Source organism: Phalacrocorax aristotelis, chromosome 13, assembly GCF_949628215.1.
Source record: "Phalacrocorax aristotelis chromosome 13, bGulAri2.1, whole genome shotgun sequence".
Lineage (NCBI taxonomy): Eukaryota > Metazoa > Chordata > Aves > Suliformes > Phalacrocoracidae > Phalacrocorax > Phalacrocorax aristotelis.
Window position 1 is genome coordinate 16,901,494 of NC_134288.1, and position 27,637 is coordinate 16,929,130.

Consider the following 27,637-nt stretch of genomic DNA (forward strand, 5'->3'; position numbering starts at 1 on the left):
AAACCTAATGTGAATAGAAATGTTTTTCTTTTTCTTCTTTTTGAATCAAATTTCAATAAGATAGCTCTTCCCCCCCCCCCCCCCCCCCATTCAGCAGAATCCTCTGCAGTGTTGTAAAGTCACACGCAGGAGCATCGTGCTAATTAGTGAGAACAAGGACAGGAAAATGACTATGGATGGGATTTTTGAAAGAGCCCGAGGGAGTTAGTTGCCCAAAACCTAGCAAATTCGATGGGAGTTTAGCGCTCCGATCTGATAGTCATCTGAACATTTTAGCTTGAAAGTGCCAGTGAAAACAGCCCCTGTGAAGGCCAGTCCTGCGCTCCTGCGAGGAGTTCTGCCTCCTTGGAGCCTCTTCATCCCCGCCCAGCTCTGGCCTGGTTTGCCGCTCTCCGCTCAAGGTTGCGAGGCACAGCCTTTGCTCTCCAGGGTTTTTATGGGCTTCTGCATGCTTCAGCTCAGACTCCGGTCTCGCCAGAGGTCCCAGTATAGGGCGGATGCCCAAGAATGGGAATTTCACAGGGATCGACTGGTTTACTTGCTGCATAGTGCACCAACGCAGAAAAAGAAGAGCGTGGTGAGGACCGCCTCTAACCGCCAGATCCCCCTCTTGCAGGTAGTCGTCGTCCTATCCAGCACATGTACTAGAAGGAGGGTAAGATGAGACCTCCCAGCTTCAAAGCTAGCCCCGGGCATTCCCAGCATCTGCTTACTTTATATTAGTCACAACTAATAATCAGGGACAGAGCTGCAGCTCTGTGCTGTATATCAACTGTTCTGCTGGGAAAGGCCTGTCATCTTTTAGCTCTCTCTTGCTCAGATTGAGAAATTGATAGGTCACCAGTGCCTTAGAGTACCACAAGGAAGATATCATATTTATTTTAGCTACAGCTTTGCATCAGTGCTATCACGCTGTAAAGAATTTCATAAAGCATATTTTGTCTTCAGTTTTTTTTTTTTCATATTGCTTGGAAAAGAACATATGGTAATCCGTATAGTTCTGTCCCGGAGGGTTACCCAAGTGCTGTATACCAAGTGGTCTTTCTATTTTTATTGTCAAATTCATGTTTGTCTCTTATCCTAAATATTCCCTTTTTCTGCTTAGGAGGTTAAAAATACCTGGAGCTGCAAGTCTGGCCTATTTACTACAGAATTCATGAGTCATGCACTACACTGAAGTCTTGAAATATCACAGAGGTATTATTCACACAGAGCTCAGCAAAAGAATGGCAAAACCTGCCCTTCAAGCCTTCAGATCCAAAAGCCAAATGCTTTAGGGTAACAGGTCACCAAGCTTTCTCCCTCAGCAAAGATGCATAAGGAAATTGCTATAAGCCTCTGATTAGCAAAACAACCTCTATCTTGCTCACAGTTGGAGAGCGAGTCCTTCCTAAGGAAACGGTATGTTGTTAGTATCAGAAAGTCCAGCCCGCTTTCCAATTTTGGTGCTATATTTATATAAAGAAGTGATTGTTTCTCCAGATCTCAGTTTCTCTTGCTTCGTTCCTCCGGCCTTGGGTGACATAAAATACTGACTGAATGTCTCAAATATCCTTAACGTCTCTAGTCTTTCAGATGAAATCTCAAGGCGGAAGGCAGCGATGGGATATGCAGACTTTGACTTAACAACGTCGCTGTTGTTGATGGTTCAGCCCACGAATCTGCACTGGAATATGATCAAATGCAGCTTGCTGTTGCAGGAATAACACGAGTTCTCTGTAAACTGGCCTCTCAACTGTGGGTTTGCAGATGAATCAGTTTAGATTCACTTTATCCTGCAGCTGAGACTCTCGGTATGATAGATTAAGCTCTGTTTCATATCATATTATCCTTTATTTATCTTTGTAGCTAAACCAGCCTATCGAGATTTTTGCAAATCATTGGTTGTCATTGCTTGTCACTATAAAGCAGAGCACAGAGAAACTTTGCAAAGTATTTCAGCTGAACCTCAAATAGTCCAGAAGTACTCCAATATAGTCTGTGAAAAACAACGAGAAAATGCTAACTCTTGAAACAGGGTCGTTCAGCAGCTCCCATAAGCCAACCAGAGACATGGATGCTCTGAGATTTAACGACCCCATTGACTGTGACCCCACATTTCGGATGACTTTCCAGCCTTTCTCCCTACTTGGTCACGTCCTAATGTTTTTGCCATGGGAGAAAATGAGTTAAAACAGAAGATCTGCTTTCAGGGAGACAAAATCAGGTTTCTTTGAATAGTTACACCCTGGGTGTAGCTGGTTGAGCTGCCTGAAAAATAATTCTATGTGCATGTGATGAAACATAACTTTTTCTGGCAGGGACAAATATATTTTTTCCATAATATTAGTTGGATAAAATGTTTCTTCCTTTTTCATTTTAAACTACAGACTTTGGCATGTCATACAGCTCTCTTTCTGAGGTTTAGTTTAAGATTGAAGGCTTCTGCAGATGGGATGCTTGCACCTCGGTACGTAAAAGGGGTAGCTTTGAGATTTGTAGAGGGTTTTTCATAGCTTTCTGTTAAATGACCTGGAATTCACAGTTCCTGATGGATGGGGGCACAGCAGACAGAGTAAGCAGACTGGTTTCTATTCCTGGTTTTGCCACCTACTTGCTGACCTGGGGTGATTCATATAAGTTCCCTGTGCCCTTTTATCCTCATCTGTAAAATGAGGATATTGACATTTACATTTCTTTATAAAGTGCTTTTAGATCTATGGATGAAAAGTGCTAAGTAAACCAAAACTCTCAATTAAATTAATTGGCGAGAAGGAGCTAGGTCAGTGTTACAGCAAGGTTCATTTATACACCTCTTAATTTCTTTCGCCCCGTGTCTCGAACCCTATTTATAGTTGGAATTGCTACTATATCCTTTTACCTGTAGAAGTAGTCCCTCTGGGCCAGGCACGAAGCTTGCCTGTGTGCTGGAGAGGAAGAAGCTTATGCTAGTTCCTACACAGATCCAGGAGGTGGACTGAGGGCAGCTGGTCCCACGTGTTCGTGGTGCCAAGCGCTCATACAAGGGTGTCACCCTTAAAAATACAAAGAAAAGTCCAGGGAAATACCTTTGGCGCTGTAGCAGATTGCACACTCAGAAAATAAATTACAAAGCTCGTACATCGATAAGTGAATGTTTGAGCTTTGCTGGTGGGGAGGAAAATAGTGAATATTAGTCTCTTAGTGATCTTTCAAGGTCGTAATTATATTGGTATATGCAAATCCACCTCCTACCTTGGTTCAGCTGCAGAATGAACTGTCTTGCATCTGCAAAAAAGTCCATATTTTAAGCTCCAAGTCCCTGGTCCGTATGGTTTCTCTGGTATTTCTCAACTGAAGGCCATCATTTGTGTGCCTGTGTTCCTGCAGGGAAATACATATGGAAAAAATCCTGTGATTTCATCTTGTCAGTGGTTATTTTAATCACCTGAAGGTTGTTGTGTTCTTCTATGAGATTTTTTTTTTTTTAAATGATTCTGGAATGTCTTGCTACATAATAGTAAGAAAATAGATTATGCATAGAAGCTGGTTTTGTTTTGAAAATTTCGAGAACAGATGCAATCCCGGAGCTGTGATCCCTGCACAGCTCAGAGATCAGAAGTAATAAGAAGCCTCTGAATTATCTCTCTTCTGTTCACAAAGCTTGAACTTAATCTGCCAGACTGCCTATAGCTGGAACTCTGCAGAATACAGCACCAAATATCAGATATGTGCATGGCTCGCTCTGTGTGCAAAGGGGAGTTAGCATTCAGAGAACAAAGAAAGTAGGGCAGGCACCCTTAAACCTCAGCTGGGCAGGTGCTCCTGAAAGTTTCTCAATACAGTAAAAATTAGCTAGAAATTTCACTGTATAGGGAGTAGAAAAAAGGTCTTTGCAGTTTGGCCAGTATTCTCCTTGTCATCTGGTTTTCTATGAAGGTGGGGTAAGAGGGATACCTATCTTAGATGTTTGGCCTTTTGGTAAGGAAATACATGCCAAAATGTAGGGCAATGCCCTGAAGAAGATGATGAGTGCTGGACTGACTAATTTTGACTGCTTTGAGCCCTCCAGAAATTTTAAGACAAACAGGAAACAGCCTGCAATATAGCTATTTTACTTGTAAGTTTTGATTGACAGAAAGTAATTATATTTAATGTTCACACAATTTTAAATAATGTGTTTATATATAATCTCGGGTGTTTTAGGAAGACTGACTTCCAACTGTGCTGGCGGGGGGGGATGTGGGGTGTCAGACAAACAGCGATCAAATGTGTAGGGGCGTGAGCTTGAAGTATGGGTCAAAGACTAAAGACCTAGTGAGAGAACAGTCTTTGTCTTTCTAAAGAGAGTTGCACTTGGAGGAAGAAAAAAAAAGTGCAGAAAAAGGAGGTTTGTTGCAGTAACTTAGAATTACAATGAATTATTTTAATAAGTGAAAACCGACCCATCGGTCACACAAGTCACTATATGGTGTCCTCTGTATTGTCCACCTGCTTTACAAGTGGGTCAGCTGGACAGCGGGAAAGCTAAATTAAAGAAGGCTGTCCCAGGAGAAGACACTTTTAGGGTAATAAGCTAAGATGGACCAATAAAATAGGAGGAAAACGAGTATGAAAAACACAACTCGCACACGGTGTGTCATGAACTCCTGTTACCGTACTGTATTTACAGATCTCTCACCTGGATTCTGAGTTACAGTATAAGGCACTGGCAGCATAAATCTGGTGTAATTCCTCTCACTACGTAGGAGCCAATCTGAATTTAAGCTGGGGAAAGCTGGCTTCCTCTTATTTGTACGATTTCAGATATTGCAGAGTAGCGGGGATGCCCTCAGGAGGTCATTCTCCAAGCAGGGGAAGTCCTACTTAGAGGTGCCGATCCTGCCTGAAACGTGAGACGAGCTTGAATTAAAGCCAAAACAATTCAGCCTCTGCCCAGTTCTCCGTAAAGCAGCGTTCAGCTTCGTCTGCTGAATCAAGCTCCAGCAATCCCCTTCCAACTCACAGAAAATGCTTTCCCTTGCCTTTGAAGCTACCTTTGTCCTTCCTGAGCTCTCGTCCGTGTCTGCAGCATCACCTGCTGCGGGGGGACTCGGTGCAGGTATTTCTTGCCTTGGGAAACACCTGCAAACCTCACCCTGCGCCATCTCCGTTGCTGCCCAGCCATGCAAACTCCTTTAGCAAATTCGATGCAAGTCAGTTTGAACAAATAAGTGCTAGAGACTCGCTTTCAGTCCCATGTGCTGGCTTAAACTAGTGGTAGAGCCAGGTGGTGGTTTCACATTAAACCAGCAGAAGGACAGCAAAGTTGATTTCCCTAACGAGGTACGAATATGGCATTTAATTTCTTTTCCCTTGTCAAGGGGGCTAAGGACAGACACTGGGGTTTTTCTTATTTAAAAACCCCCAACCCTTTGTCATCTCCATGTATGGTGTACTGCCAAACACTGCTGTAATTAAGAATTTTTTCATCAAGGAAAAGTTTTGCAGTAAGGTTTTATTTTCAGAAACACCCTCTTCAGGGTCTTTTGGGAAGATTTTATATACCAAAGTGGGTTGCTGCGCCATGAGCCTGTCAAATGTGGTCTGTTTTTGTATTGATACATCTAATATGTCACATAAGTATTTTAAGAAAAGGAGTAACCCTAATTTTTAGGTATATGAATAACAAAATCAAAAAATAAGGAACTGGGGACAATATTAGATTAATAAATGGCTTTTCAAATCTTAAGCTGAAGGGTCAGTGCTTTTTCCCCTTCTATTAAAAAAAAAGTATTTGAGATCCTGATTGTTTTCTTCTCTAAAAGATCCTAGTCTTAACCCATTTTTCACCTGAATTTTCAGAATTCCTATCTTTTTGGAACCATTGTGCGGAGGACAGATAATTCATGACTTAGTTTGAATTACTCTGTCCTATGTCTTGTAATATTGTGTGGATTAGAGGTTAGCGCTAAGGAGAGGAAAGAGTATCCAGGGGAAGTAGGACAAAGAACCGATTTGCAGCTGAGGAAATAAAGCCCCTGACTTAGACTGGAAGAAAAGCTTTTGGGTAGAGAGAAGAGGGGAAGGTGGCACGCACAGGGGCAGCAAGAGCAGGCCATTTACAACAGCTGTAGTTGCTTAAAGCGTTAAAAGAAGAACTTGCGTGCTGGTCCCTGGAAGCTTGGTCAGATGCGGAGTGAGGCAGTGAGAAACACGAAGGGCAACTATTGCCAGAGAGTAACACGCCCCTCATCGCCGAAGGGAAGGCTGCTATAACGCAGCCGTTAGGGTCTTGTGCTTGGAGCCAGCTTTCAAAAATGTTGAATCTTTCCTTGGCAAGCAGCGTGGCATTCAGAAGTCAACTGCTTTTGCTCCAGTTCAGACTTAGGTGAATTATTACTGAATTTTGGTTCCTCTTTCAGGCACCGTGTTCTTTTATAACCGGCTGCACACCTCCAGCTTGACCACCTGAAGCAAAAAAACCATCATATATGTAGGGTGTCACCTAGAGATGCTGCTCTAGAGTCCGAAATAAGATGTGCTGGCAGAGGACGAGTCAGTGTGCAATGGCTGGAGCGCACTGTGCTGTAATCAGCGTTGTGGGTCCTTCGCCGCCTTCTGTAGGAAATTCATGCGTCTGGTTTGGTGGCGGTGACTCGTGGTGATGTTGTTTGACTCTCGTTTTAATAGAGGCTTCTCAGCTCTGAGCTTGCACTTTCCGGAACGTCAGGTCAGAAACTTCCTCTGCTCCTTTTGCTGTACAAATCGCTCTGGAACTGTTGGTGCTATCCTCACCGAACGTTTATTGTATCCACCTCAACTGGCAGACATAATCCATCTCGGATAAAAACTTTAAATGTTTAATTTTGTCTAGAAAAATCCTCATGTTGTTCTGTCAGCGTAACATATGCTGAGATTTTCTTTAAAAAGACCCATGCTACTCAGATTGTCGTTACTTTTCTGTAGTAAAACACAAATACCAGAATTTCCTTTGAAATTGAGGTGTTACAAGGATTTCTGCTTGGAAAATAGAATATTAATTACCTCTCGACTCTCAGAAGGGGCATGAATCTTTTAAATACCCTCTATAGAAATTCACATACTTTCTAACGCCCTCGGTAAGATTCTCACTCATCTGGTTTCCAGCACCGTCAGGAGAATAGTTTTGCCTTCCCGTGCGCTGTGCTGAGCTGTAACTGGGTGTCGGAGGCCTCCTGTCCATTCGCCGGAGTAGCCACAACGATTTCAAACCCAAAGTATCATCAGTGCTGTAGTAACTAATAGCGCAGAAGTATTTCACGGCTGACACGAGCCTTGAGGACAGTAGGAAGGGATGGGAGGCATGGGGGCTGAGCAAGGAAGACAGAAGTGCATGAAACGTTCCTCACCAGAGTTAGACTCCTAAGGGCCTTCAACCTATTTAAAAAGGATCATCATTCATCAGCACCATCATCATTATCTGCTCGATTGGGAGGAGGAGGGGAGGGGTAATCAGCAAGAGATGATCACAGTCTTATCACTGAGCTCCTTCATTTCAGTGCTTAAACTGCAGGATTCTTTCTGGAGAGATAATTCATATTTTATCATTAAAACTGCTGATCATAACCTCGTTAATATATGGATATTGCTAGCACACACAAAAAAGCTAACATGATAAAATGTAACACTTCTATTAAATTACTTAAACTAGTTTACCTCGCCTCGACATTATTCCCCTCTCTGCCGCTCCTCTGCCATCACAGCCGCTGCTTGTACGTGGCACGCAAAATCTATAAACTCTTTCCAGGAATACAAAAGCATTCTCTATGATGTTGATAAGAAACAGGACAGTCACTCTCCCCTGACATATTTGTTCTTTAAAAACAAATCAATGGTGCAGGGATTTGGCACCTGAATGCAGAACAACGGCTTGATGAGGCAAAGATTGTCTTCATTAAGGACATTAATATTCATAGAGAGTAGAAAATCTGACACAAGAGAGGACTCACTAACCTTTTCTCATATTAGATTTTTACTTCTTAACACAATTACAGTCCGGCAATGACTTAATTAATGCTGCTTTTTGTCAGACTGCTTTAAAGAGCTGTCAATTTGGTCCTGCAGAGGCTGTCAGTGAAAGAGAAAGACAGTCATCTAGGCTAAAAAGACACAGGAAGAAATTCAAACACTTAATAACATTCAAAGTGCTATGCAAAGTCACATATCAACCTGTATTAAGGAGAGTTTTTGTCTTTCCTCTCTTCCCACTTATGCTAATATTTTTCAGGTAAAATTGGGGCTGCCGCCACCTCTAATTCTGAAGTACAGGGCAGAAAACGAGGAAGGAGGTCATCAAACCTGGTGTATTCTGGTTTCAGAATATTAGGGGTATCTCCAGCCCTCTGTGGAGAACAGAGGGACTAAGAACCACTCCAGGAATCCGTATTAAATGCCTGCCAATAAAGGTCGGTCTCTGGTGTGAAAAGGCTTGTACAGTTGCACCTCCCGTTACTCCCCTGGCTTCTAGAGGTTGAAGGAGGATGCCATACTTCTCATTTAAATAAAACACCATGGAAGTAATCCTGCAAGGCTGGAGGACTCGCGAAAGACTGGGGGATGTTTGAGGTAGTTGTGAAGCCGGTTCAAGCCAGCCTAACGAGTGTGGTGAGCCGCAACTATCTCCTGTGGCTCAGCAGGTGAGTGGTAACCCATTAACTTACGGTAACTCGCCTGCTTCCAGTCATTGGGCCTTATTCCAGGGAGCTGCTATAGGGAAATATCAGATGGGGGGGGGGGGGGCGGGTTTGACCTACACAGAATATTACCCTGCAGCACTGGAACCAACCAGCTGTTGGTGGGCTCCCCTTAGCCCAGCAGCACTTCATGATCTGCTTTTCGCAACTGTTTAAGAGAAAAAAAAACAAGTCCATTTGCTCACGTGGCACACCTGGGTTGCATCGTGATGCCCAGACAGTATGCTAAACCCAGCTTTATGGCACATCTAATTCTGTGGGTTTTGTTGACTTCTTTAAGTTTATTTTAATAAGTGCTTTAAGTGAATAATGTAAATAGAGTAAGAATGCCAGCACAGTCCAAAAAAAAAAAAAAGCAGCACACAACAACTCTGTATTTGTTATAGTCTAGAAGAATAATTACATATTTGTAGTAGAAATGCCTGATTTGATCAGCACAGTTTGATGCCTGACTGGAGAATCCTAGTACCCGGGACCATAGGAGTGACGTATTAGAAGACGGCGCAGAAAGTTTGCAGATGGTTTTGATGTTGACTTTCAAATGGGAGGTGCTACTTTCTGTGGTGGGTAATGCTTTTGAAAATGTCCTGGATGAGGACTGTTATCTAAACCTCCTTAGTGATGGGCATATTCCCTCTGATTGTTTCCAGCATTCCCTTCAGAGGTGAAAATGAAAGCAGTCAAGTAAATTGCTGCTAAAACTTTTATTGCTTATTATCTTATTTAAAAGACAAGTCTATTATTCTTGATACTCATGTTGTAAATTGCATTATAATTCAAGTGGGAACTGAAACATCTGTCCAAGCTAACGCTGTATTTAAGGGACTTGTTGGGTGAGGGACCTTGCGCAAGACTTGCCATGCCACAGGCCTCTGAAACACAGCGAAGAATTCCTTCAGGTTGGCGGTCTGTCATTATCATTCAAACAGAGCACAGCTATGAAACTTCTTTAAAATGTTCTCTATTTCCTTTTAATTTTAATTTCATTTGTGCGAAACCTTTCTGATTAGTTCAGCTTTTAATTTAATAATGCAATTTGGGAAGGGAGAGGCAAGTTTCTGTGAAGACATAACTATAATTAAACTTGTAAACTATTTCCCTTATACGCTACTTACAATAAGGCACAAAGTTTCCTCTGAAAACCTAGTATAAAGAAGTCTGGTATTATCTTGGAGAACACAGACAATTGCTTTAAAATTATGCTATATTGAACATTAGTGTGTGTGTGGTGGGGACTGGGTTTTATGTAAATGGGGCCACACCTACAAGAAATCTGTCTCTATTAAAAAAAAAAAAAAAAAATCAAGAAAACACTGAGAGAACCTGAGAGTTGGATATCATGAGTACACATTTTTTCCCCCTGGGGACATGTTATTTGCTTTGCAGAATGGAGTCCTAGAAGACGTGGACTGAACTGAGTTATGCAGTCTTAATATGATTGAAGAATTATCTTGTTGACAAGTGCAGAATTATAGATTTGAATCCATTAGCTAAAAGGGTCCACAAACATTTGAATAATGGCCCTCACGTTTTTTCTATTGGTCTATCAAACATAGAATCCTTAAAAAAAAATAAGAAAAGAAAAAAATCTTAAAATCATGTAGTTACAGTGCAAAGAGACTGAATTAAATTTCCTTGCTTTAAAGATAAGTAAGCTTTTTTAATTTCATATTAGAAGCAGGAGTTTTGGTCTGTGCTTTTACACTTAGAGTTTTATTTTTGGCAGCTGCAAAAGTACAGTATTTTGTAATAAACATAAACATCTTCTACGTAAATCCAAAAGGAAAGCCATGAAATTAATTTGGTATCAAAGGAAGAGTTTAAATCAGCAGCCTTTTAGTGAACGTTACTGTTGGGGCTGGCAATATATTGCAAAAATAGAATATTCCCATATAAAGGGCCAGGTTCTTGTCTGATGTAATTCAGTGTAACTTCACCGCGGCGCCTGAATTCGTATTCAGATTTGGAATGTTTTACCGACTTGCATCGTGCATTTACCGTGTTCCAAAGCTGGCTGTTCCAGAAATATCCTCTGTACGATAAATTTGGGAAGGATGTTTTTGCTGTGATTGGTCTCAGGCTGTAGCTGGGACCCGCCATACATTAGCACGGTCTCAGACATAAATTTCAAGGGAGAGTTAATGAGTGTGTATTCGTGAACTATCCCCTGAAGTGGGAGATTTATGGCTTCACGGACAGAGTATAATCTCCTCTTGTAGATGCAATATCAGTATTCCAAAACAGCTCAAAAAAAAAAAAAAGTGTAAGAGTTTTAGGTTGCATTAGAAAATGAAAATCCATATGGCTTCAGGTATTGTAGGAGATTGCTGCCACAGCGAGACATGGGTGAAGGCAGGGGGACGAAATCTTTTTGGTTCCTTGGTTCTTTTTCCTCCTCATTCTTCTCCCCATCTTGCAGATCTTTTGTGGGTGAGCCAAATGTAATCAGGTTTGGCTCACTTGGAGGAATTAGGATGACTGAAAAGTATGCCAGATTTCAAAACAATTTCTAACAGTTTCTGTGATACTGTGTAAGCAACTGAAAATTGACATGTTGTGTTGTGCCCAAGTCAGCCAACTGCTGTCACTGAATAATTAGATTCTCTAGAAGAAGGGAAAGTTTTGGGTTTTTTTCCCTGAACAAAATTATTAGAAAATAATGTAGTAGCTATTTTATTTAGGGATAGGCTCAAATCCTTCTGCTCTTACAAGCAAATCTTTAAAAATAGTTTGAATCTGGGCCCCAAAAGTATCTTTCATGTATTTTTATATAAAAAAGTATAAATAAATTGTTTGGGCATTTTTATGCCAACATGTATGTCACTTGCACATGGAGGAGTCATTGTTGCATATGGTTAATATTGCTTTTCTAATGAAATTAATTATTTTCAATTCTTTTTATTTCATATGGCACATCAAACCTGTGAATTGATATCAGACACGGGTCACGAGCTAATTGTAGCTCGATCTGCCGTGGAGTTGTGACATTTGTGAGGACAGATATAGCGCCTGATTCCCCAGGAACTTCTACCTCTGCAAACTGACTATGAACGGGGGGAGACCTGTGCCGCTCTGCGGCCTTTCTGTCCCTTTCCACTCTTCTACTCGCAGTACAAGCGGCGGCACATTCGACGGTGAAAGCTCGTGCCTGGTGAAACGATAAGGCAGCGCTGCAGTCAGGCGAGGCGGGTGACAGTCCTGGCCTGGCAGAACCGCACGCGGTGGATGGGCTCGCTTCGTGGCGTTGTGAATAGGGTGGGAATGCTGATCGGGTCTGGAGGGGGAGGCCTGGAAGACCGTGGGCGAGATCCTCGGGGGGGTGGTTGCAGCTTCCATCTGCTGAAGATCTGAATGGGGACTGGAGAGACTTAGCTAGGTCATGGTATCACTGCAACTGCGACGACACTGGAATAATTGAAAAGAAAGGGATTCTTTATTTTCTCGTATTTTTTTTGAGCTGTCTTGCTCCTCGTTCTAGTAATTCTATCAAAAAGCAGCACAACTTAAAAACTGCTATTTTTATCTTATTCCAAGCCTTATCTGATAGCACCTTCTCATCTATCCTTTCTAATTGAATGTGTTCCTTCCCATTGTTGTTGGAGTCACCTTTTCATAAGGATTCAGAGTAGTTCTTAAACCTATAGAAGCACCAGTTGCACCGATATTCTTAACAACAACAAAGCCCAGTGCAAAAACTTGTATGGCAGCAATTAGTGAAAAATATTTTTACTGTGAAAGTATTTTTTTCTATTGGCCTGACTCTCGCCAGGACTCTTTAGACTAAATATTTCAGAACGGTGATGCTAGGGATAAATACTATGTATTTTTAAAACTTCTACTGCATTTTTTTCCCACTAAATTCAGCTGCAAAATTTAGTTAATGGTACTGGGGAGGATGGCAGTAGGACTCTTCTTTCTTCCTTGAAAAACCCACCCCTTTATTTCTTTAGATCCAGCTGTAAAATTCCTCATACTTTTCTGGCACTATTACAAATGAGAGATAAATAATAAACAGTTTCTCCCAGGGCATCCAAAGCTACACGTATAAATCTATATTAAATCCAAGGTTAATGATTGCTTTTCTGTTTTATTGGCTGCGGGGAGCACTTTCTGAAGGAAATCCTGTCTAAGTGGTAAAGTAGCTTTCTTCAGAGGTTCTTGAGCAAAACGAGACATTAAGTTTTGACCATCCTAGTCTGCCACATGTGACCAATGCAATGTAAAAGACAGTAAAATATATTTGTCCACTGGAAAAAAAAAAAAAAATCTTTTTTATTGCCCCCAAATTATTCTATATCTATAACGTCCCTAATTCGACCTGGCCTTGCAGAGAGGAGTGCTAGACTTCTCATTAGTACTTTGCAGTTATCCCTTCCCTGGCTGAGGTGCAAGAAGCTTTAAATCATGTGGGAGAATGGGGAAGGGAAAAGAGAGAAAACAAGCTTTTTGAACCCTGTAATGTAAATTTGCAGACAATTATTCATTATTAACTGCCTGAAGCATCACACCTCTCTCACCTTTGCTGGAATGTCTGAACATTAGGGTAAACAACACACTGCTGTCTTATCATAATGCGGTCTGCTTCACTGCAGCAAGAACTTGTCAGAAACAGATTGTGATGTTGACTTCTCAATAGGGGAAAAAAAGGGCCTAAATTAGACTTCTATAAAAAGAATATTGCATATTTATTTCCACAATAACACCAAGGAAAAACGTTAGTCAAGAAGCAAGCAATTGGGTGAATAAATAAGCTTGTCTTTGTTCTCATCAATTAAGTTATTACATCAGTTGGAAAACCAGTGAATTATAATACAGATGTTTAATGAAACACTGCTGTGCCTATAAGTCAAACTCCTATTTTGTGGTGTGATTTTGGCTGCATAGTTTTGTGTGTGTTAAACCGTATTTATTAGCTGATACCCATTATTATTTTGAGCAAGGTATAATTCAGTTGTCAGGCTCCAGCTCTGGGAAGGAGATTTAATCAGTGAGAGCCCGCTTTGCTGCTGAGCATAAAACAATGCGGGTTTCATGAAGCAATCACACCAGTGTGAAAAAATGGGATTAATTAGTATTGTACAAGAACAGGCAGCATGCTCATTAAAACCTTGTGAGCTGCCTCTTGATAAACTGCCACTTGATAGGGCCGCATTAATGTGACAAGGCAAAGACTTTATTTCCAAATCCTTTCTGATTATATCTCACTTTTAAGTTACCTGAATTGACTCTCTAAGGCTTTTGGAATACAAAGATCAAAATTGCAGCAAGAGATCCCCAAGACACCTGGACAAAGGAGCCATGCTCAGATAGCGAGGCTTCAAAAGACAACTTATTTTTTTGAACTCCCATTCAAACATAAATCAATAGCTGTACAATGAGGCAGCTCCAAAGGTGGTAAATTTGCATTTGCACTCAGCAGGTTGGCCTGGAACTTATTTGACGATTAGCAGCTATCTAATGAATCCCGTATAATTCTGTGCCTACCCGCTCACCGAGTGCTTCGTATGTTTGTCAATATACAAAGTCTTATGAATATTTTTACAGCTTCAGGTGTGCTCCGAGGAAGGGGGAGGAGAAGGTAGGCGCTCCCAGCTGCACATCTCCTCCTTACAGTTCGGGTCGGCCGCTGAAGAATTATGGTCATATTTCTTTCTTTATCCTTTCTTTTAGAAAGGTTCACAAACTAAAAATGTAGATTTCCACTAGTGGATTTGTTTCTACATGACAAAACATAATAGGGGATATGCCTGAATAACAACAGTAAATGTTGGCTAGGATGTATTTTTGATCTTGCGTGTTATTTTCCTTTAGGCGTAATGTTTTATTCTGTCCTGAATTTCTAGTGGTTCTGATGATTTACTTGCACATAATCTTGGCTTTCCCAGCCCTCCCCTCCTTTTTGAGAATTAGTGGCTATAATGAAATTATATCTGAACTTCTAATAGTTAACCAAATCTCTCAGCTATTTCATGGTGCTCCAAGATGCTGACTTTCCATGTAGCTTTAGCTGACATTGTATGTAAGGCAATTGTAATGCAATACAGTTACCTGTCAGCATATATTTGTAGGTGTGGAAAATGCCACTCAGAGAACAGAGATCTCGTATTCCCTGAAGCTTTTCCCAACTATTTTATTTTTAAGCAAAAAACATCTTGTTAAATCTCAACACCCTATTGAAGTAATGTTATCCACCACGAAGTCTGAGTACTCGGTTCCCAATTACAGATTGTTTGCAACTGTACAGGTGTAATCCCACCCACAGCTACCAGCGAAAGGCATCAGACTGGAGGCAAGGTACCTGAGCTGGCTAGATGTGGATGAGTACAATACTTTACAAAGTGACGTGTTGCAATATTATTAATTTAAACCCTTAGATTTCATTGTTGTGATCTGGGCTACATGATGCAATGCAAGATGACAGCCATTGAATTAATAGAAAATGGGATTCATCTCTTGAAATTTCACACAAAATAGAAGCAGGAGACAGACAAAATAAAGGGAGATGGATAGACAGACTGATAATACCACTAATACTTTTAAATTTAAACTGAACGGGTGAGATAATTTTAAAACACTAATGGTATTTATCAACAGTGTGATAGCAGGAAAAAAAAATCACACTCTCTCCCTCTCCCTCTCTCTCTCCCTTTCATTGATTGCTTTGTTGAGCAAGTCAGTGAATATTTTACACTTTGTTTCTTTTATTTTAGCAAATGAACTGCCTCGAGCTAATGTAGTGTAAGTGGAAATTTCAAGCACCAATGTCTCCTGCATGATCCAATAATAGGAACTTTCTTTCCCTCCTAGCTCTGTAACATAGTACAGCAGCAAAATCCCTGATGCCTCCAGGTAGTCACATGCCTGATTTATGATTATAAACTATAGCTCTGGAAGAGGTTAGCTAGGTAGTTTAAATCGTTGCTTTTTCTCTAATGAACTGGGGTCAGAGAGAAAGTACTATATGCAACAGCCTTATCTGGTTGTTACTTATGTCCTACATACTCCTCCTCCATGTTTTTTGGTTGTGATTGGTGTTTTTACATCATTTTAATTGTTAATGCCATGTTAGTAAACCGTGTTACTGAAAACTGTGTGAAATGAGATTTCCTGCTATTATTTATCATTTATTTTGGTGCAAATTGGAGCCAGGTACTTATTTCTAATGTGGTATAGACAGCATCGAAATGGACGAAAAAGACAACGTAAAGATAGGTAACAACCACAGGTAGTATAAGGGGTGGTTTCTTTTCCCAGTAACAAGATGCTGTAAGGTTGAACTCTGTTCTTGTCTGGTATCTATATCAGACTGTTGTACCAGTATCTAAACAGAATTAGATATGTTAAAAGATGCCTGAGATAGGCAAATATAGAAATATTCAAGATATTTTCACAGATAAGTGTGGAAACTGATTCAAGAGTAATGTTGTTAATCTGTCTAGGAATCCATGGAAGATGTGGTTATTGTGTAAACTCAAGGTACCCCTTATGCAGATCAGTCTTGCGCAAATAGGACTTACTCAGCAGATCACCATAAGCCTCACTGACCTTGACAACAGTGCTATGATCATATTTTCATACAAAAAAAACTCTTTTCAGGCAATCTCCCCCCATGGATTCAGCATAGATGGACTTTCTCTGGCACAAGGCCTGTTTCCCAGTTTTCACTTTGAAGTCTGTTACTTATAACCATCCGAAAGACGCTAGTATTTGACCCTCTCTCTGTGCCACTCGCTAGCTTAATGGAGTATCGGACACTTAATGCATGCTCACACAACTCTTGTCATTCAAGTGCATCAGAGCAATGGATCATGTCACCCTCTTCCTAAAGTAACCCATGTTTTGGAATTAGTGAGGTAAAATTCTTCCTGTTGGCAACTCTTCATACCAGAAATACAAAATGAAGAGTTTGGGTAGTAAGTGTATTTCTCCAGTAGCCTTGTAACCCTGCAGAAACATGAAGCTTTGGATGTCTGCATCTAGAAGGCTTTTTAAGCAGACTAGGAAAGGCTATTTTAATAATCTAGTAGTATTTGCATGTGATTTTCTTCTGTCAGCTAAAGCTTCAGGCAGCAGAAGCACATGGATCTGGTTCTTGCCTCTTCTTTCACATCTGAGGCCCAACTTTGATAGAAGCTACACATGATCTGCTGTAGTCCCTGCATTCTTTTATATAGAATTGTTACTCAGCTAGTTATTCCCTCATCATGTACTGTTGAATGTTGCTGCCTACATGAAATTTGATGCACCTGTCCCTTTTGAACAGCATCCTATTTTTCAGACTCCTTCTCTGATTTGTCTTGATCATTTTGAATTCTAATCTTGTCTTCCAACATACTCACAATTTGATGCTGTCTGCAGATGTAATAAGCATAATCTATTCCATCAATGAGGTCACTAATGAAAATATTGAACAGTACCAACCCCGGCCCCCTGTGGAACCGCCCTTTGTACAGCCTCCCATTCTGGCCGTGAACCTTTGATAAATACTCTGAGTACAGTTCTGAAACTGAGTTTGTACCCTATCATTGTTTGATCTGAACCGTGTTTCCTTAGCTTAAGTACAAGATATCTTACAGCAATCAAATATTTCTCCAAAAGTTAATGACATCTATTGTTTTCTGTCCCGAAAACTTCCTTCCCTGTAGAAGGAAATTAGATTGGTTCAACAGCCAGTCTTTAAGTCCAAAATGTCAAACTCCTCTCCTTGTTAGCTTTACAGAATACAGGTAATTTGTTTCAGAGTTTCCCTAGAAATTTAAAAGAAGGAACTCCTTTATAATCTCCAGGTCAGGTCTTTTTCCCTTATCTTCTGTGTTTTGTCACTTCACCCACTCCTCAATATTTCCCAAGAATAACTATTAATATCTCTGAGCTTTAGTCCTTTAAATAACAGAAGATGAGGTAGAAAGGACTACAAACTGGGCAAATGATTCAAAAATATCTAAATTGTCCCCATATTTTCCAACTTTCCTTATCAAAGACTACAGACTTGTGGCGATGCTGTCTTCGTAGTGCAACCCACCCCCAAAAAAATAACAAAAAAAAGTAGGCTATCCTGAGGACATCTGCCAATGGCTTCCTCCACCTTTTTGAGTTGAAGCAAGCTGAAAAGTTAGCACAATCCCACCTCGCTTGGATTTCCTTTCACTAAATTAGAGTGATATTTTTTTAAATGGTTTATGTTATCTGTATCTCAGTTTGTACCTTGGATTTTCTTATTACGTACCTTGGATGTTGCCTGGAGAGTTAGAATATCTCATTAGCTTTGGAGCGTGAGTGTTCCATGTTTTTCATGAGAAATTTTGTGCACCCGATCTTTCTGCTGTGGTAATTTAGGGAGGGTCATTCCACCAGGTGACAGTTAAACAGGGATCCACCTATAACTGCTGCCTTTAGAAGGCTCCAGAACACTTGCCTCTGGAGGTTGAGCATCCTTATTTGCTATCTGCTGTTCCCCTCATTTCCCCCGAGTTTCTGGTGTGAATGTTGGAGACGAGTACCGGGGTTGGCCAGACCTGAATTTGATGCAGTAGCTTTTGTGCCAGTCTGCAGGAAAAGGGGAAATTCTGAAGAGTTGTTCCTTCCCCCACCTTAACTCTTGTCAGGTGGTGGGCTGACACATTGTGCTCCTGCAGAATTACAGCTGCTCCACCAAAGATTCAATTTGGGCCCTCTGTGTAGCAGTGAGAAATATTTCTCTACTGTAAATCACTTAGTACAGAGAGAATCCTCAAGTTGTTTTCATGCACAATCATACAGGGACCTAATTTTCTGTGATGGCTGGTTCAGTTATTGCATCACAACAATTTCTCACTATGGAGCAGCAGGTTTCATTCATTCCATCCCCACCTATAAATAAGGGTTGTGACTGGAATAGGTCATGAGAGTTACTCCTGGGAAGACCACACATCATATTATCTGTGAGGAAAATGCGTTTTAAATTGCATTCTTCTAACTACATCTTGGTTGGTGCATAGTTCATTTCTGAACATGCTAAGCGGCATTCTTAACGCCAGTGATACAGCACAGAAAATGATGATTCAAAATGCTTATAGAAGCGTAGAATAATTTAGCTTGGAAGAGACTTCTGGAGGTCACCTAGTTCGCTTGGGGAAAGTATCAGTTGACACTTGAGAACTGTAACATGCCCCAGGGACTGGGTTAGTGGGAATCTTAAGTGCCAGAACTCTTGGTACGTTGTTGAAATCAGTAAGTTGTGCAATTATTCAGGAAGAAACTTACAGGTGTTTTAATTGACTCTGGTCCATGTATGCTTCCGAGGGGAAAAAAAGGTCTGTTTAGACAGACATTCCGAATGGAAATTCCCAATCCCCAAATTAATAATTATTTTTCAATCTTGGAAATATATTTGCTTGCATGCACTAACAAACTATCCTGGAAATTCTTCAATTTAGTCTTGATATCATAACGACTGTCTCTTATCATAATGACAGTGAAGGAAGACGGTGGAAGATTGCCATGTGTGGACAAAGCAAACGGCTCCGTGAATTAGGCGTGCTCTCCGTCTCTGATTTGTCCTGGTGGGTTTGGAGCTTGTACTTTTGTGCCTTTACTTCTGAAGCTGCCCAGTCACCTCCCCTAATCTGTGCACTGCAATCCACCTGGTCACGGAAAAGCGCAGTCGATGCTCGGAGGGACCTTCCCCCAACCTTTCTGAGGCAAACTCCCCGAGGTGTTGTGTGTGAGCAGGACTGGCAGAGGTATTAACTTGTACTGAGCTCTGAGCAGCACGACCCCTTGTTCCCACAGATTCTCCGTGCAAGCCAAGCAGAGAAGAGCCAATGCTTCGGGGAGCTTGGAAAAGGGGAATAGCCCTCCATAGGCATCCATGGAGCCGCAGAAGCCGCTTCTGCCTGCGTGCGCAGCTGCTGATTTTCTAACCCAGCTCTCAGGTAGGACCTCTTGAGATGAAATATTCGGGAAGTAAGTAAAAATGATTGGGAAAGTTGAAACGGCATACGCAAAGGTAAAATGCAAGCGTGCGCGTTTGTACGTGTTTCCTTGTCGCCAGTTGCGGCGGCGCCTCGATGTCTCTCTTTCAATATGCTCGTATGCGCAAACCTGTCGTGTGATGTGGTTACGTTACCCTTGGCTTCCAGCTGCACTACAGTTCTGGGTACTATTATTTTAAATTAGTGTCTCTATATAATGGTCTGTGCAGAAGAAAAAAATAACACTTTAGCTTATATTAAGCAATCAACGTTCTCAGAACTTCAGCATCTTAGTTATCCTTTATAGTTATCCTTATGTTTATAACGTAAAATACAAATTAGCATTCTCAAGTTACGTCTTTGAGAACCAGTCCTTTTTTTTCCTGAAGAAAAATTTCAGCAGTTGTCATGAAATAAACTTGCGTGTTAATCTATTGTTTCCATCTTGAAAAACGCAAAATGATTCCCTTAAGAAGAAATCCTTACGATACTTACTCGAAAGGAGCTAAAGGAAGACATCCAGAATTTTAACCACTCATGAGTTTACAAGGTAGAGAATGGAGTTGGGTGTCTCTGTCATGTTCTGCAGCTGATGCTACACTATTTATTTTAAGTAAATTTAATAATCAAAGCCATAATCTGTATTTTGATACCGACATAGCCCCTGCCATTTTGACTTTGCCAATCAGCCAGAGTATTTCAACAGCTACCAGAAGGATCGTTCTTGCATGGTTTGGTTACAGAATTTAGCATGTTAGAGGGCTATTCACTCATTTCTGGAATATCAGGAACTGGACATGTCAGTAAAGTATGTTCTCTTAAACCAGAATGACTCATCCGACACAGTATAGTTGATGCTTCTAGCTTTTTATGGAAAATACATTTTTAAAAAGAATTTAAAAAAATCATTCTCCAGGGTAATGTTACCTAGCTAAGGATGCTGCTGGAACTGGAAGATTCAGATACAAACGCTCAAATGTCAGGCAAAGTCTGGGATAAGGTTTGTGCTAGTGGTCAAAGTAACCACCAGGTGACTGAGGTCATCTCTAACAACAAAATTACGTTGCGGATCTCCTGGACTCTGAAGGGGACTCACTCTGCCAGTGTTTTGAATATTAAGGGGGCTGGTGATGTAATATATATTCTGGAACACTTTGTCCACATGTTATCGGAATGCCCGCAATGCAAGAGTTATGGGAAATATATCATCATCCCTAGACTGGAGTTTATACAGAATATTACTCTGCCATAGGATCCCTTTATCTACATTCTAGATGGCCTGACAATGGCTCCCCAAATGCCTGAAGCCAATTTAAAAAGGATACTAAGAGCACTCTAATAGCTGAAGTTATTACTACTAAAGTGTAAATCAATGCTGTGTACTTTCCAAGGAGGAAGAGTGGGTCCGAATGAGCTTTGTCTTAATGGAAAGAGTATTTTAGACAAATTCTGCATATGTGGAGGCAGATTCTACACGTACGGCGCCATAGTCTGCAGGCGGGTCTGCAGACTTCCCCCTTTCTGCAGTGAAAGGTGAATTTACTCAGCTTAGAACAAACCTGCGCTGTTGCTGTTCTTAACGATTGCATTAACCGTGTTAGTTTTGCTAGATAGGCACAGATGTGAGCCTAAGCTGGGCTCTGTGTACGAGGCAAATACATGAGGAGCAAGAGGAGGGACAGAAGAACATGATGCTGCACCCCTTGTCTCATCCATCGTCTGGGTGCTGCACCCGGGCTGGTGTAGCGCAGCGGTACCCAGCCCCGACCAGTCCTCCCCTGTCTGTCTTGCCAGCCTTACCTCCCACCCTTGGGCTCTGGGGCACTACTACGCCATTTCTACTAGCAAATATTTCTTCGTAATTTTAGCAGTGATGGATGGGTCTGTCAGGCACTTTTGGTGGATTGTATGCTAACACCCACCAAAAATATGAGTTGAGGTCATGGGCTGCGCCTACTTCTGGGGCGTAGGTTTTCTCACCCCTGATTTATATACAGCAATCTTATGACAGCCACTTTAGTCAAAGGGGATGTAAATCTTTTCATTTCTGCTCATCTTGAGAAGATTTGGTACTCCGAACACCACAGATTTTTAGGGATTACTAGTGAGGGCCCAGTTCTGGATGTGATCCTCTATCGTCTCCAGTTACCCGCAGATAATCAGATATTAGAGAAGGTTGGAAATTGGTCTCCTATTAATAATTAAAAAAAAAAAAAGTGATAAAAGACTCTGATCTTGCCAGTGTCATAAGTAATGTCACTTAGTAAAGTGACTGGCACTAGCTGTAGGCTCAGATATGCCAATTATAATTAAAGCCATTATTTTCAAATACAGTTCAGTTTATTCCTGGTGAAAAGTAAAGAGAATTTTAGAGTGACAAATCTCTCTGGAAAATGCAAACTTGATGAAAAGGCTGTGTTTTTAGACTACCTGTAATAATTCAGTTTCAGGTCTGAAATGAATATTACTTTAAAACATATTCTTTAAAATGAGCGTTGACCAACCCAGTGTACGAAACAACGTTGGAACATGTATGTGCCTGTCAGAAGCATCTTGAGAAAGCAAAAGCTGACTTACAAGGTAGGAGCGATATTTAGTTCTCAGATCAACATCTGCAGTGTGGTTTTCAGAAAGGTACCGAACCATTATCCATTGCATACCCTGATGCCCATTCAGTTTTCTAGAAGGATATCCAAATTGCCACCTATTTTTGAGTATTAAAACCAAGGATGGTGCTCTAAAAAAATAGAGATAGTAAAGCTGTTTTCTTTTTCAGACAAACGTGGTCTGGTAACAGAGAAGTGTTGATAAAACTGAGGGTCTGGTTATTCATTCACAGCAACGCACACACAGCGGCTGTATTTTGCAAAGCCATATAACACACTGAGACACCAGTCACCCTTGGTGGGTTTCTCCCCTAAAACGAATGGGATTCCCAGAGATGACTGTAGCAGAATATAAAACACAGCCACGAAGTAGCTCCCCCGAGCAGCAGTCCATCCCTGTGAAGGCAGCTTTAAGCTCGGGACAAAAGCCACAAGACGTGGAAGGTGTGCACTATATCAGGCGATACCCCAAATGCTCTGAACCCTCTGCCCTGGGATACGTCCTGGAGGAACAAGCGGTTTGGGGCTGGAGACGCAGCTCCTGTCATTGGCAGCCTGGAACCGAAGGTTAGCTGGCAGATGATGAAACAGAAATTGTGTCACTGACCTTTGCGAATGAGTACGCCAGTCCTGCTCAAATCCAGCGGCAGTTAGAGTTTCTCTTGTTCCGGCCTTCTTTTAGATCCATTGGCACAAGGTGACGGTGCGTTTGTGCTCCCAGGCATTTGTTCAGATGCCCACCCTAGAGCTGGCCACCAGAGATTACCCTGAAACCGACTGCGGTGCAATGATCTGAGGTCTGATGTTAACACAAGGTAGAGATAAAATTCCTGCTTGCGCTGCAGGTGACCGGGATCTAGGCAAGAAAATTTGCTGTAGCTGAATATTTTTTCATTCCCATCTACTGCACTGGGCAGCTATTTCGTCATTATTGTCAGTCTTAAAATCTTGGCTTTGTTTTCTGCCCTGTAACCTTGTGTTGGTGCCCTTTATGTTCCCAAACCCTCTGTTTAAAAGTGCTTCCATCTGATATGATTAATAGCTCCTGCGAGTGATCTCTATTAAGGACTCAAAGCTCAATTTCAAATATTTTTGTGGCGCTTCTGGTGGGCCTTGCTGGGATAAATTAAGCCTATTTTTCCCCTGATTGCTTCGTTGGATCTCTTTGTAACTTCACCTTGTATTCCTTTCTGTTCAATACTTTTCAAAGTACTGAGAGTTTAAAGAGGTACAATAAATCCCAGATCAGTTTTTAATGACCATGGTAAGCCTGCTTGTAATATGTCAGTAAGCTGAGCCTAAAAGCCAATGGGGAATAGGCCATTTCTGCCTTAGTAATTGCCTCCACAGAAAGATTTATAATGTCATTATCTGAATCTACAAGAAATAACTCATAGAGCTGAAATACCCTAAAAAAATATTACAATTCTCTCAAAATCTAGTAATTCATAAATGCTAAATCATAAAACTTTTTTCCAAGATGTTTTATGTTAAAAATAAAACACAGTCAAAATATAAATGTACTTTTCTTAATCAGATCCTTCATTCTTTATGTATCTGTTTTCTGCTCCGTAGTTTGGGCAGGAGAATGGTGCAGTGCACAGCCCAGATCCAGCACCGCGCCGCTGGAAACGCGAGTGCTGAAAAACCACAAAGAGGGAAGAGCATTCCCAGTCATTTTTCTTTATTTGTGTATGATTCCAGGGGGGAAGAGGGTTAGTTAGCACGGCAATAAAATTAATTTTAGCAATAAAAATCTCTTCCCCCCTTCTCCTTCCACCATTTTCCCATGAAAAGCCGCACTAAATGTCCTGATAAATGTACTGCGGTGCTGTCTAAAGCCTTTTCAGCCGGCTTCCTTTGCCCTTAGCATTTCCCAATCAGAAGATATCATTCATTTCTTTCAAAAAGCAGGAAATGTACTCTTCAATTTGTCTGGTGTTTAATAAAGTGCTAGAATTACCATAGCTACCCTCATCCTCTGATGCTTTAATACACTGTGAGATTTATACTAATTTCACCCAGACTAAATTCTTCAGTGCAGGAAGCTTGTACACTTAAAAGGGTGCTGTCAGTGTGCTGCTTCCCCCCCCCCCCCCCCTTTTTTTTTTAATCCTGAGCTCCTATGGGCAAGGACCTGATTTCTGTTTCCCAGAAGATTTTGCATTGGTTTACTTTTTTCATGCTGTTGTTTGCCCTGCGTCCGTGTGAGCTTTATTGTTGCTTCCGAGTGGTTTTGCCATGGCTGCTTTTTTTTAAATTATTTTTCATTCGTTGTTTCAATAAATATTATCCACTGACATCTCTGGAGATGTGTTGTAATGCAGTTGCTTCAACTCAGTTGAGTGGTTCCTAAAATCAGCAAAAGGTTTCTAGTCTGCTACAGCCTGATTCTTCTCTGAAGTACAAATTAAACTTTTCAGGGTCCAATATCTGCTCTTAGACTGTAAATTACAGAGGCTAACACCCTTTTAAAGTGTGGCAGTTCTGTTATTAACTTGAATAGGTCCAGGATTTCATCCCATGTCTCTGTTCAGAGCACAGACATATCTATAAGTAATAAATTATTACTCATTTCGAGTGAGCATTATAAACTTCCAGGTTCTTTGCTTCAAAGAAATGAGCTACCTGAAACAAATTATTTCCCAGTCGGGGCACTCTGGTCTTCATAATGTCACCTGAATCTAAGAGGTCTGTGAAAATTACACTGACACCTTTATTTCCTGAGTTTAAAAATTATTTATAAGCAACCAAATGTGTGCTTCTGCCTCTGGATGTGTATATCCAATTCTTATCAATATCAGTGGGAATATTCCTTTGCACAGAGATCAAAATACATTGTAATGTATCTGTCATCTGTGAGCCTCTATTGGATGCTTTGTAGCTTTACTTTTACATCTTTCCCTGATTTCTGAGGCAAGGGGATGTGTGCTTTTCAGCACTGGGATTTCGGAATGGTCTGTCTTAAGATGATGTGTTTAGAAAAATACTATAAAAATCGGGTCTTCTATAAAAGCTTATTTTCCTTAAAAGCTGCCGCACACTGAGTACTGTCAGATTTATAATTTGAAGTAAACTTGATTCATTATTGATCATTAGCTTTTAAACCTAATCTGGATTGAGATCAGGGGATAGCAACTCAAATAAAAATCTTTGCACTGAATCTAAAAGCCTGCGAAGCAACTGCAGTCGACGCAAGGCGACAGCCTGGGCTGAGCCGCCTTGGGCCGCATGCTTAAACTGGAGGAGTACAAATGCGCTTTCATCGGGATTGTTGATAAGAAGATTGTAGCAGGGAGAACCGAACCGCAATGAAGGATGAAGGAATCAAAATATCCTTTTGCTCCCTCTGTTAGAAACTCATCCTGTAAGAACTAGGGTGAAATAATGGACGGAGGTTGGTCGGGATTAGTCTCTGGTTATGCACTTGGCGCCATGCTTCTTCACCATTGTACGCAGCAAATGTTTCCTGACAGGCTAACTAGCAATAATAAAAGGATAAAGGACTCTGGTGACATACTGAATGTTACGGTTGTTATTCCTGTCCTCTCAACGCGGTTTACCTTCGGCAGCGTCAGAGGTGACTACCCTCGGAGCCCAGGCAAAGAGAGAGAGCTGCTGCTCGGGATAAGGGTGCTTGTAGCTGCTGCGCTCGGCGCTACCGTCCTGCAGCGTCTGCCCGTGGGAAGCGCCGTTAAAGTTTATAAGGTTGTGTAAGTGTGAAGGGCGGGGGCCTGTCCCTTTGCAGGAGGTATTTGGGGCAGGGAGGAATCGGTTTTATGCTGCTTTCTCCCGTCATGAAAATCACCAGTCAGTTAGCTGTTTACATCCTTACTTCACATACGGCACGTTTTTCCATGAGAACTTTCAAAAATGACTAGGGGTGACATTTGCAGCTGCATATATGGACGTTCGCGGGGTCGGATCCACTTGCAAGTCTGGACCCAAAGCGCCTCCCGAAGCCGGGCTGCCGGCTGAGCTCAGAGAGGCGAGGGCTCCTCTCGGCCTCGTGGGGCAGGGGAGCGCCGGGGCTGCGCGCCAGCTCGCGTCCTCTGCAGCCAGCGTGAGAACTCGGACCTGCGCGTGGTGCGGCGGTTACCCGAAACCAAAGTACGTGTCCCCTGTAAGGTGTACTCTGCAGCTCCTAACCAGCAATCGGAGGACAGGCTCGGCCTTATTACAGACTCTTGTGCTGCTGATATTTGTTTCACTTTGGATGAAAAAGGGGATGGCAGTAGAGCTGCAAGCACGAGGCCTAGATGAGAAGTCCCTGACGGTAAGGACTGTACCTTGCCTTAGCAGCATGTTCTTCGCCGAGCAAGAAAAATGCTGTGGCTCCTCTAGGAAGTGCCCTGTTGTTATTCCACATTGCTTCACAGAGGATGACAAGGTCTCAGCTCTCGTGACGCCTGTGCGAGAAGACGGTGCGCGTTTCAGAACAGCCGATCGATGCTTTCATAGCAGTTAAGTCAAGACTTCTTTATTTTTTTCTTCAAAAACAAAAGGTGTTGCATTTAGTAAATTGGATCACTGCTCGTATTATGAGGAAATACCTTGGTCTGTACGACTGGAATAATTAATTATGGGTGAGAAATTTCATCATGAGGCATCCCTGAGAAACGGACAAAGGACCCAAAGAACTAATAAACATACCATCAATTCATTTCAGGTTCCCCTGAAGAGGATAACTCCAGGAGGGAGGCGACTACATAAAATTAGGTTGCTTGTTGGAAGCGTTTAAGCTAGGAAGGAAAGCTAGAGAGACAGACAGACCGTTAGACAGGGAAGGGCAGACGATGTGCACGTACTTAAACTCCTTTGCTGTTCCGGGTCCTACACAGTTGACAAATAGTTTGCGGTTCTGCTTTCTTTTTCATTGTATCATACAAAGATAAACACGTGCAAAAATTTTCGGTGACTAGTTTAAGGTTAAATAACCTTTGAATTATTTAGAAACCAGAACTGTGTTCTGGGTAGCTTAAGGACCTTATTCCTATCTGGCTTCTAATTTTGCATGCAACTTTCCACTCTCAAAACTGACTGCACCAACGGAACTTAAGTTTGGATAAATTACTCTGATATTGGCCCATGTGTAATATATGCTAATGAAATATAAGTGTACAGGTCAAAAGAGAAATATTTAATGGGGGTGTTTACCAATTTGTGATGGAAGTGGAGAGCTCAGAATATACCAAGACAGAGTAGTTAGTGAATCTGTCATACACATAAATCAGCCACACTCCCTCTGCATTTCTAATTGTCTCCCTAAAAAGGTTTTAGTCAACCCCTTAAAATGATGATCACACAAATGCATTTTTATATCGCCTGTTTGCTTTTAGTTATGCAAATTCGTTCAAGAGAAACGATGTACTCAAAGTGCTCTAAAATTTTTAAAACCTACAGATGT

The 27,637-nt window shown here is 41.5% G+C and overlaps 1 long non-coding RNA gene across 9 annotated transcripts in view; it reads right to left on the reverse strand.

The window, feature by feature from the left end:
- Positions 1 to 23,044, reverse strand: part of LOC142064049 (uncharacterized) — a 77,514-nt gene extending 54,470 nt beyond the window's left edge. For 2 of the 9 annotated variants that reach the window (XR_012662967.1, XR_012662965.1), the window contains exons 1-2: positions 22,838 to 23,033; positions 3,214 to 3,342 (exon numbers count right to left, since the gene is read on the reverse strand). This is a non-coding gene — a long non-coding RNA (uncharacterized LOC142064049). Of the gene's footprint in view, positions 1 to 98; positions 645 to 848; positions 1,979 to 2,860; positions 3,015 to 3,213; positions 3,343 to 22,837 lie in introns of those variants that run through there. The other 7 variants (XR_012662973.1, XR_012662968.1, XR_012662969.1 and 4 more) reach the window with 6 other exon arrangements.
- Positions 23,045 to 27,637: the final 4,593 nt, after the last annotated feature.